This window comes from Piliocolobus tephrosceles, chromosome 1, assembly GCF_002776525.5.
Source record: "Piliocolobus tephrosceles isolate RC106 chromosome 1, ASM277652v3, whole genome shotgun sequence".
NCBI classification, from domain to species: domain Eukaryota; kingdom Metazoa; phylum Chordata; class Mammalia; order Primates; family Cercopithecidae; genus Piliocolobus; species Piliocolobus tephrosceles.
In genome coordinates, this window is record NC_045434.1 from 117,710,605 (window position 1) to 117,722,457 (window position 11,853).

The following is an 11,853-nucleotide window of genomic DNA, read 5'->3' on the forward strand; positions in this document are numbered from 1 at the left end:
GTATTATTTTTACTATGTACAACTTAAATACCTAAGGTGGGAGAAAGATGTACTCTAACCTGAAAATTCCAGGTTATGTAGGTGACATTATAAAAAATTATCTTAAAAGCTTCACACTCAACATCCATGAGCTAATGTTGAGACCTGCAAAGTGGGTGAAATATTTGAAATCATATCAAATAATATTATATATCTTTATAAACTTGATATGTTGACTGTAGCTAATGTAAAAAAACTATATATGCACAATTTAGAAAATCTAAGCACCAAATTCATTATGCACTAGTACTTCCCAGGTATAAACAATGTTCCCTTATACCAAAAGTTGTCCTCGAAGTGTTGTTCACATTCCTGCATTGGCACAAATTGCTAAGAATTTTATCAAACTGTGAAATGTAACTCCACAGATAAGAAAAAAAGACTCTATATGATAAATCCCCATTTTTCATGTAATATATGTCAGTTTTCCAAAGTTGATGACCCAGAAAATTTAAAACTCAGAAGTAAAAGTCTATCAATTTACAATGTGTAATAATATTGAGAAAAGTTATACAAAATTTGAAAATCAAAAGAATGAAGTCATATCGAGAGTATGGCACGCACTTTCAATGTCATACCAGGAAATTACTTAAGAATCTCTACATGTGTTTGAATTTATTTTTCAGTTAGAGGTCAAACATTTATATGTTTCATCTTCAATTGTGGACTTACATCTGGTAGAAAAATTAATTCCAAAGATTTTTTAATATTGCCATATAGCAAATTAACTATTTAACACTGCAGTCTTATTTTAGCATTTTTTCCTTCAAAATAGGTATACACAAATTCTCAATATAATTTTGTCCTATCTTTACAATATTAAGTATTTTATTAAGAAGTAATGAATTAAATTAAGATCTGTGGCATGGGTTTATTTATTTAAGAATCATATTTTAAACTACTTGAAAATTATGTTTTGATTATAAAACGTTCATGTTAAATAAACTTCAGTTTCTAAACTTTCCAAGTCACCTTCCTTGTTGCCTGATCCTAGGCAAAATATTTCATTCATAAATCTCACTTTCCTAATCAAAATAAAGAAACTAATAAAATATAATTTTATTCTAATCAACAGTAGCATATTTCTTTGAAGTACACATGGATATTCTCCAGGATAGATGATATTTTAGGCCACTAAACGAGTTCTAATAAACGTTAAAGGATTAAAATTGTACAGTGATTCTTTCCTGATCACAGTGGAATGAAACTGAAAAACAATAGTAGAAGTGGGAAATCTACAAATATGTGTAAATTAAGCAACACACTTTTTTTTCAGTGACACGTTCTTGCTTTAATACTTGTTGTCTTTTTTTGCTTTTGAAACAAGCTCTCAATTACAAAATACCAAACTATACTCAAAAGAGGGTGTAGAAGGGCCGGGCGCGGTGGCTCAAGCCTGTAATCCCAGCACTTTGGGAGGCCGAGATGGGTGGATCACGAGGTCAGGAGATCGAGACCATCCTGGTCTACACGGTGAAACCCCGTTTCCACTAAAAATACAAAAAAAACTAGCGGGGCGAGATGGCGGGCGCCTGTAGTCCCAGCTACTCGGGAGGCTGAGGCAGGAGAATGGCGTGAACCCGGAAGGCGGAGCTTGTAGTGAGCTGAGATCGCGCCACTGCACTCCAGCCTGGGTGACAGAGTGAGACTCCGTCTCAAAAAAAAAAAAAAAAAAGAAAAAAAAAAGAGGGTGTAGAAAAAGCCGGCCATTGGCACAGCATGGAGAAACCCACAAGTAAGCACAGATAGCAGCAGCAGGTGGCAAGAGGTGGGAGATGACTGAAGCAGTGGTTACCAATGTTCACAGGAAGCTAAAAGTATCCAACAGATTGTACTCTAATGTTGGCACAGGTTAGACAGGTTAGACTAGTTACTACCTTGCTGGGTTGCCTCAGTATGTTTGGGTTCAGATTCTACACAGCAATACAGTTTCTTCCAGTTAAGAATTCTTGGCTTGCACTGATCACAGCATGATTGGAAGGTAGTGGACCAGTCTTGCTAGTTTTTCAAAATGCCATCCTAGACTTGATGAATGTATTGAGAGACTTCAGGAGCTCTGCACTTCAGTGACAGCATATAATGGGGGTTTCTCGGGTGGATGCGTAGCTCAGCCAAAATCCAAATGCCATTAGTGAGCTTCAGGGATTTGTACAGCATGTCCTGCCCTTCCACATTCCTCTTGGCAATGGTATAAACATTATTGTTTTGCAACTTGCTGGAAAGAGTGTCAGCATTTAAATGACATTCCTTAATCTAAAACTGAAGTTCACTTCATTGGGAATATCCTTTCCTGCTGCAAGGAAGACCTGGTGCTCCATTTTGCTATCTTCTAAAAAGCACACTGAGTGGGGTGAGGTGGCTTAAGTAGAAGACATCAGTATTGTTTTTCACAGCCACCAGCAGGTTATTCAGAGTTTCCATCTTCATGACTGTGCCCAACGTGTTGAGAGGCAGGGAGACATCAATGTTCTGGTTTGGCATCAGTGGTGTATGGATGGCCATTCTTGTTAAACTAGGTTGCAAAATCTGTCATATGCTGCAGAGCTGTGTTGGTGAAGTTCATTTCCATAAAGATGTGCCCTTGGTGGTGAGTCAATGTTCCTGAAATCTCTAAGCCTTTATCCTTTAATGCAGGTAGCCAGAAAAAGACTTAGGAGCCACATACCCACCAGGTGCCTTGCCTATCCCTGTGGAGACTTCACACAGGTCATTCAGTCCACTGTTGACCACAACAGGTGTAGGTGAAGAAGCAAAGGTTGCAGACATCTATGATAGGATGAAGGATTGTCCCACCAGACCATCTAGTCCTCCTCCCAAGAGATCTACTGCTCCCATCTTCATGGAGGACACCTGTGGCACATTGACTGAGGTCAAGTTTTAAAAGATGCCCCAGAAGATCACCTTAGGAGGGGATTACCTGAGGTTGTTTCAGGTTAGTTGCAGTGGTGGTACCAACAGGGCTGTCACCTGAATCAGTGCTCCCACGATGAAATGGCAACTGTTTACAATGGATTCCATGACTTCCTTCCACAAAAATATTTGGAGACTTATGATACACAGAGGCCAAAGAATCAATGTGGCACACGAGCTCTCCAGTAGAGTTAGGTTAATAAGGTCTGTCTCCTCAGAGATCAGTGACTTCTCAGACAAGACTACTTGTTTAGCTGTGACTTGGTCGATTGAGAGAACACACCAATAAATATAGCCCCTGTCTTGAAGGTCAAGATTATCAGAATTCTGTACAGCACACTCTTTTTTTTTTTTTTTTTTTTTAAACGGAGTCTCGCTCTGTCGCCCAGGCTGGAGTGCAATGGCCGGATCTCAGCTCACTGCAAGCTCCGCCTCCTGAGTTTACTCCATTCTCCTGCCCCAGCCTCCCGAGTAGCTGGGACTACAGGCGCCCGCCACCTCGCCCTGGCTAGTTTTTTGTATTCTTTAATAGAGACGGGGTTTCACCGTGTTAGCCAGGATGGTCTCGATCTCCTGACCTTGTGATCCACCCGTCTCGGCCTCCCAAAGTGCTGGGATTACAGGCTTGAGCCACCGCACCCAGCCTGTACAACACACTCTTAAACAAGTGGATCAAAAAAGAAATCATGAGGGAAATTATAAAATATCTTGAAACTGATGAAAATTATAGTATAACAGACCAAAGCTTACAGGATGCAGCAAACACAGTGTTATGAGAAAAATTTATAGCTGTAAATAAATGCTTATATTAAAAAGGAAAAAAGACATCACATCAATAAGCCTAAAATTACACTTTAGCAAATTAGAAATAGAAAAACAAACTAAACACAAAACTAGTTCTAAAAAGGAAATAATAAAAATTAGAGCAAAGATAAGCAAAATCAATAATAGAAAAACAATAGAAATAACAAAGGCAAGAGTTGGTTCTTTGGAAAGTTCAACAAAATCGATAAACTTTTAGCTAGATGGACTAAGTAAAAGAGAAGATTCAAAAAAGTAACATCAGAAATGAAAGAGAGGACATTACTACTATTTCTAAAGGTACGAAAATATTACAAGAAAGTACTAAGATAAATTGCACTCCAAAAAATTTAATAGCTTAGATGAAATAGACATGTTCCTGGAGAAACAAAACCTACCAAGACTGAATCATGAAAAAGTAGAATATCTGAATAGACCTATAACAAATAAGGAGATAAAATCAATAATCAACAACCTCCCAACAAAGTAAAGCCCAAGACTAGATAGCTTAATGGGTAAATTTTCTCAAACATTTAAAGAATAATTAACACCCATTCTCCTTAAACTCTTCTGAAAATTTAAAGGAGAACACTTCCAAGCCCAGTCTGAGTCAAGTATTAAACTGATACCAAAACCTAACCAAGAAAATACAGAAAAATAAATCTATAGACCAATATCATGATAAATGAATTACTCGCCAAAAACATATTATCAAATTGAATTCAATAGCTCATGTAAAATATTATACACCATTACCAGTGGAATACATTCCTGGAATGTAAGAATGGTTTAATATATAAAAATCAATCAATGTAATACATTAACAGAGTGAAGGGGAAACTAAACCACAAATTGATACAAAAAAATCAACAACGTGATAAGATTCAACACTATTCCATGACCAATCAACCAACTATGAATAGAAAGAAATTACTTCAAAATAATAAAGTCCATGTATGAAAACCCCAGCTAACCTCATACACAATGGTGAAAAACTGGAAGCATTACCATTAAGATTAAAAAGAAGACAAGAATGCTCACTTTTTGTCATTTCTATTCAACAAAGTACTGGAAGTCCTAGCTATGACAATTAGGCAAGAAAAAAAATAAAAGGAATTCAAATTGAAAAGCAATAAGTAAAATTATCTCTGTTCACAAACAGTATAATTTTATAAGAAGAAAACCCTAAATATTTCACAAAAACACTTTTAGAAATAATAAATTCAACAAAGTTGTGGGATACAAATTTAACACAAAAAATAGTTGCATTTTTATACACTAACAATGAACAATATAAAATAAAAACTTTTTCACTTATAATAGTATTGAAAGGAATAAAATAAAATTCATAGGAATAAATTAAACCAAGGTAGTGAAAGACTTGTACACTTAAAGTATAAAACATTGTTGTAAGATATTTTTAAAGACATTAATAAATTAAGGCATACAGATTTCATAGACTACAAAGCATAATATTGTTAAGATGTCACTAACCCAGAGATATCTACAAATTCAACGCAATCTCTATCAAAATACCAATGATGACTTTTTTCCAGAAATTGAAAAATCTATCCTAAAATTTGCATGTAAACTCAAGGAATTCTGAACAGCCAAAACAATCTTGGAAAAGATGAATTAAGATACTTATCTTCTACATTCTGATTTTAAAACATATTACAAAGCTATGACAATCAAAACAGTGCAGCACTGGCACAAAGATAGACATACGATTAATGAAATAGAATAGGGAATCCAGAAATAAACCTTCATATATATTTTCAAGTGACCTTCAGCCAGATTTCCCAGACCATTTCAGTAGAAAAAGAAACCTTTTAAACTAACTTTGTCAGAAAAATTGGAAATCCACATGCAAAAGAATAAAGTTGGAACCTTAACCCATACTACATTAAAAATTAACACAAAATAGATCAAGGACCTAAACAGAAGACCCAAAACTATAAAATTCTTAAAAAGAAAACATAGGAAAAAGCTTTATGATGTTTGACTTGACAATATTTTCTTGGCCATCAAAGGCACAGGCAAAATAAGTAGGCAAATTAGACATCAAAAATATTTTTTTCTTTATGCAAAAAAAAGACACTATCAACAGAGTAAAAGGGCAGCATGCAGAATTAGAGAAAAAATACTTGTGAATAACTTATCTGATAAAGTATTAATATTCAGAATATATGGAGAATTTCTAAAACTCAACACCAAAAAACACAAACAATCCAATTTTAAAATAGACAAAGTAAATAAAAAAATGTTCCTCCAAAGGAGATGTACAAATAGTAAGTACATGGATATATTCTCAGCATCATTAATAATTAGGGAAATGCAAGTTAAAACCACAATGAGATACCATTTCTCACTCATTAGGGTAGCTACTATGAAAGAAGCAGGAAATAACAAGCATTGATAAAGATGTGTAGACACTGGAACCCTTGTGCTTTGTTGGTAGGAATGTAAAATGGTATAGCCACTGTAGGCAACAGTATAGCATTTCCTCAAAAAGTTAAACATAGAATCATCCTGTAATCTACCAATTCCACTTTGATTACGTACCTCCAACAGTTGAAAGCAGGGACATGAAGTGATATCTATACAACTATTTTTATAGTAGCATTATTTGCAATAGGCAAAAGGTAGAAGACAGTCAATGGATAAACAAAATATAATTATATACATACAATGAAATACTATTCAGCCTTAACAAAAAATGATATTCTGGCACACGCTAAAACATGAATGGATCTTAAGGACATTATGCTGAGTGAAATAAGCCATTGACAAAAGGACAAATATGAGGATTACACTTAGGTATCTTGAGAAGTCACATTCATTGAGGTAGAAAGTAAAATGCTTGTTTCTCAGGGCGTCTGGGAGGGGGAAATAGAAGTTATTATTTAATGGACACAGAGTTTCAGTTTCACAAAATGAATAAAAATTCTGTGGATACATGGTGGTGATGGTAACACAACAATACTAACACACTTAATTCCACTTAACTGTATACTTTAAAAGTGCTAACATGGTAAGTTTTATGTTATGTATATTTTACCATAAATTAAAAATAAATATTGAAGAAAATAAAACTATAAAAAGTGGATAGAATAAATATATCTGTGTTCCTCCTACAATATCATCCTTAATCTAGCCTTTGAGGAATATAGTGCTAGTGAGAACTCCACAAACTGAATACGTGGCTCTTGAAAGACTCACACAGAAGCAAATTAACAAATTTGCCCTTGTGACTCCTTCAGTTACTAAATCTTCTTGAAGTCTTCCTTTTTGTTTAGTGGGAGTATAATTTTTTTCTATAAGCATGAACATATGTTCTTCACTCTACCTTCACCCTAGCAGTTACTAGCATAGAAATTCAGAAACATAACATCCATGCTATTCTCGTGCTAAAGATCCAATATTTGCAATAGGCAGCCCTGTACATATGATCTTTGTCCTTACAGTGTCTGCAGACTCAATTTCCTGAACTTTTCTCTGCATTGCTTCAAGTGGCAAAAGCATTTTCTATGTCGCTATGAACTGAATTGTTTCCCTCCAGAATTCAAATTTTGAAGTTATAATCTCAAATAGTAATATAATAAATAAATAAATAGTACAACAAATAGTATAGAATGAAATAGTAAAAATAGTATTTGAAGATAGGGCCTATAAAGACATGATAAAGGTTAAATGAGCTAATAAATTGTGGCTCTAATCCAATAGGGCTGGTGCCCTTTATAAGAAGAGACACCACAGCAGTCTCTTTTCCAGCACACAAACAAGAGGTCATGTGAGCACACAATGATATCATGACCATCTACAAGCCAGGAAGTAAACCCTCACTAGAAACTAAATACTATTGAACTGTGATCAGTGAGAAAATATATCTCTGGTGTTTCAGACACCCAATCGATTGCATTTTGTTATGGCTGCCTGAGCAGACTAGGACATAGGCTCTTCTGGCCTGATGTTCTTCTTTTTCTCATATTACCATAAATGAAAATCAGACTCAAAAGATTTTTAAATTAGAAGTATCTTTCATGGACTTCCCTAAGCTCAAGTGCACAGAGCTTTAGGGAAAAACAGAGATCCTCGATCATGCTCTGTTTTTTTTGTTTTTTTTTTTTTTTTTTTTTTGGTTTTTATTGAGATGGAGTCTCCTCTATTGCCCAGCCTGGAGTGCAGTGGCACGATCTGGGCTCACTACAACCTCTGCCTACCAGGTTCAAGTGATTCTCATGTCTCAGCCTCCCAATTAGCTGGCATTTTACAGATGTGCACCACCACTCCTGGCTAATTTTTGAATTTTTAGTAGAGACGGGATTTCACCATGTTGGTCAGTCTGGTGTCAAACTCCCGACTTCATGTGATCCACACATCTCAGCCTCCCAAAGTGCTGGGATTATAGGTGTGAGTCACCACACCCAGCCTCTATCATTCATTTTTGCCTAAAAGTTCTATGCTAGATTTCTGCATTTTCCCAGAGTTTCTCCTAAGGCACTATCAAAGACTCTTTTAAAATCGATTACATACTTCTTTGAGGCTGTGATAATTTTCCCCAGTAATAGTTTTGGCTTATGAATTATGTCCTATAATACCTGAATTCCCTGATCTGCTAACAAAGATTGTTAGAATTTTTACAAGAAGATTTAGACACACCAAGCAGTTTAGGCAGAGACTTGAAAACACACATATGCAAACACACATACATACACACACCTTTGAGTTCGTGATGATTGCATTCAATTTTTATCTCTTCATATTAGCTTAGGAGATCTTTCCATGTAGTTAGTTCACCACATGAAATCTATTTTTTGGTAAATTTTATCACTCACCCCCCCATAATTGAATCTACCTCTCAGAAGTCTTCATGTATGTAGTTTTCTAATATTCACAGGAGCCATCTAGTCAAGACAGAAGGTGGCAAGTCAGGTTGTAGATACCTGGTAGTCAATAAATCACCAAGGGCTGGTCTTCTCCATTAGGTTATTCCGTTTCGCTTTTTAAATTTACTGTAAACAACACAGAGCAGACAAACGAGGATTTGGTTGAAACAGTGTGGTTGTGGCTCTTCAAAAAACTTTTAAACAAAACGCAACAATTTCCAAGTTAGTTATTAGACAAATCATCCCTCCAAATTTGCCAGAAAAGGTAATTACTTGCTCTTAAAACCTAGATCTTAACACAGGCTACCAAAGATTCCAAAGCCTGCACTCTAAAGCCATGTCTGCCTATTTGGAAAAGAGAATTCCTGGCCTATAAAGGACTCTATACCTTTTAAGTTGCTACTTATAATCTATTCAGGCTGTACCAGTCAAACTGGGATCCTTGCTCAATGTAATTTCTCCTTTTTGTGTGAGTTTGTATGTTTAGTCCAAATTCATTAAGTGTACAGTTGTCAGCTTTGGGCCTTCTAGGCAATGTTGTTGTTAGAAGTGAATGTGTCCGTAATCCTTTCTATTCAGGTACCATCTCCTGCCATGCTTGATTCTTAAAGAATTTATGGAAAAGGAACACTCCAGGCAAATATGTACTCTTTATTCTTGTAAGAGCTCCTTCCAAAAATCCTTAAGTGGTTACCTATTCTTATTAAGGGGACTGGAAGTGGTGTAAACTCAATAATGCCTGGCCTCTTACAGACTAGAATTTAGTTTGCCTTAAGCAATTGACCCCAAAGACAGCGCTTTTTTTTTTTTTTTTTTTTTACCATGATCCTCACTCTTACCTGCAAAGGGCCTTAGTAACCACCACTAACTTACACTTACTATTCCAGTTCTGTGAAGATAAGAATAATGGATTTTTCATAATAAAAGAATGTTGGCCACTTGCCTTCATCCCCTGACATTGTTACCTAGAAAAGTTTTAGACTACAGTGCCATATGGAGAATGCATTGAAAACACTGGCCTAAGGACTTTTCTTAAACCTATGAACCCAAACTTCTAGACCAGGGCTATTTTAATGTTCTCTATATTGCATTTGTTTCTTAGTGAGAATGGAAGAGAGAAGCCAATCATACTAGAAGCTAAGTTACAAAGTATTTTTGACAATGTATTGATGTCATGATAAATATTAATAAATATTAGTCATTAGTGCTTATTTTATTTTATTTTCACCCAGCATGTAATTTTGTTCCTAGAATACAGTAGGCTCTAAGTAAAACTGTGTGGAGTGAATGAATAAATTCCTAACCAGGTATAAGATATCTGCTAATTTACGGCTAATAAACTGTTAAATAACTTAGCCTATATGAACTTCTACTGGAATTATCTTTCAAAAATATTTATTCAGTGCTTATAGTATAGTAAAATGAATGAGTGAATGAATGAATAATAATAACATAAAATAGTACATAACAATATATTTAAATATATTAAAAGTTATAATGTTTAAATCCCTACATTTATTGGGTTTATAGTCTGGTGTTAGAGGTAAGCATAAGCAAATTAATAAGTAAATATCTAATAAAATGATATCAACTAGTGACAAATTTTATGAAGAAAAATAAAGTAGAATGAGGGGACAGAGAATGTGTTCGTGCGATTCTTCATAAGATAGAGGAGGGACAATGGGGCGAATACTTAAGGGAAGGAGCCACGGGCATAGTGGGAAAAGACAAGGCAAGTGTTTTAACATCGTAGTAAACAAGTATAATCCATACATATATCTTATTTAAGAAACCTTATTTAATATATCTGCGATTTCTTGGAGAAGATGTTAGTTAAAGACATTTTAAGATAAATTTTAAAAATCAGTACAAACTCATTGCTGGTAAATATTAACTATATATCATACATATGCAGTAAAGTAAAGAAATATATATCATACATTGTTGGTAAATATTAACTATATATCATACATATGCAGTAAAAAATATATCATACATATGCAGTAAACTATATATCGTACATATGCAGTATAGCATACTACAGTATGGCAAGCATCATCTGACCATGTGGATACAGGGCTGCTGTCCTAGACTTTGTTAAGAGATCATCAGGAAATTATTAAACAAAGAAATGTGTAATGTGTCAGGTGGTAATACGTATTAAAAAGAAAAACAGAACAAGAGAAGAGAAAGTACTTGGGACATTCTACTATTCACAATAATGTTGTAAGGAAAATTTGTCTTACAGCATGAGAGAAATTTAAAGGTAATGAGAGATCCACCCTTGTGGAATCATCTAGGGAAAAATGATCCAGATACAAGAATATAAGTTCAAAGGCCCTATGATTGATCATGCAGAGACAGGTGTGGCTATAGTGGAATGTGTGAGGGGCCAAGTGATAGCGCAAGGGCAGGCAGATAAACTGGAGACATGATTTGGAGACATGTAAACCATGATGAGAATTTTAAATGTAATTCTAAGAGGGATCAGAAACCATTAGAAAAGTGTATAAGATGTGGGAGAAGAATGAACCATACAATGGCAAGGGGATTAGCTGGAGGCTGTCCTTGAATCCAGATTACAGTGATTTCAACAATTTGGGGTCAGAGAAGGTGATAAGAAGTGGTCAGACTATGGGTACATTTCAAAAGTAGATTTAGGGCTGGGTGTGGAACTTGTGCCTGTAAACTCAGCTCTTTGAGAGCCAAAGTGGGAGGATTGCTTGAGCCGAGGAGTTCAAAATCAGCCTGGGCAACATAGTGAGACTCTGTCTCTGTAAAAAATTGGAAAACTGTAGCCAGATATGGTAGTGTGTACCTGTAGTCCTAGTTACTCAGGAGACTGAGGTGGGAGGATCACTTGAGTCTAGTGTTCCGAGGAGCGGAGGCAAGATGGTGCACTTCCGGGTTCTTCATCCCCGCCCCCCCCCCCAACTTTTCCCGCGCACGCGCGAAAATGCCGCCGGCAACCCGGGAAGGTGCACACCAACTGGGCATGCGCCAGGTGATGTCAATCCAAAGAGACCAAGATTTACCTGGTCGCACCTGCGGAACGCCCCTGACACGCCCGTGCCCCACCTATTGCCCTCCCACTCCTAGAAAAGCCGCTCTCCGCCATTGAGCCAGGCGGACTTCCCAGCCCCAGTCCTGTCCAGATGCCGGGACTGCCGGAACTCCGTCAGAGAGCTTGGGGGGGGGGGGGGGGGGGGGGGGG

The 11,853-nt window shown here is 36.2% G+C and overlaps 1 pseudogene; it reads right to left on the bottom strand.

The window, feature by feature from the left end:
- Nucleotides 1–2,037: 2,037 nt before the first annotated feature.
- LOC111525481 lies at nt 2,038–7,254 on the bottom strand (annotated as a pseudogene).
- Between the last annotated feature and the right edge of the window lie 4,599 nt (nt 7,255–11,853).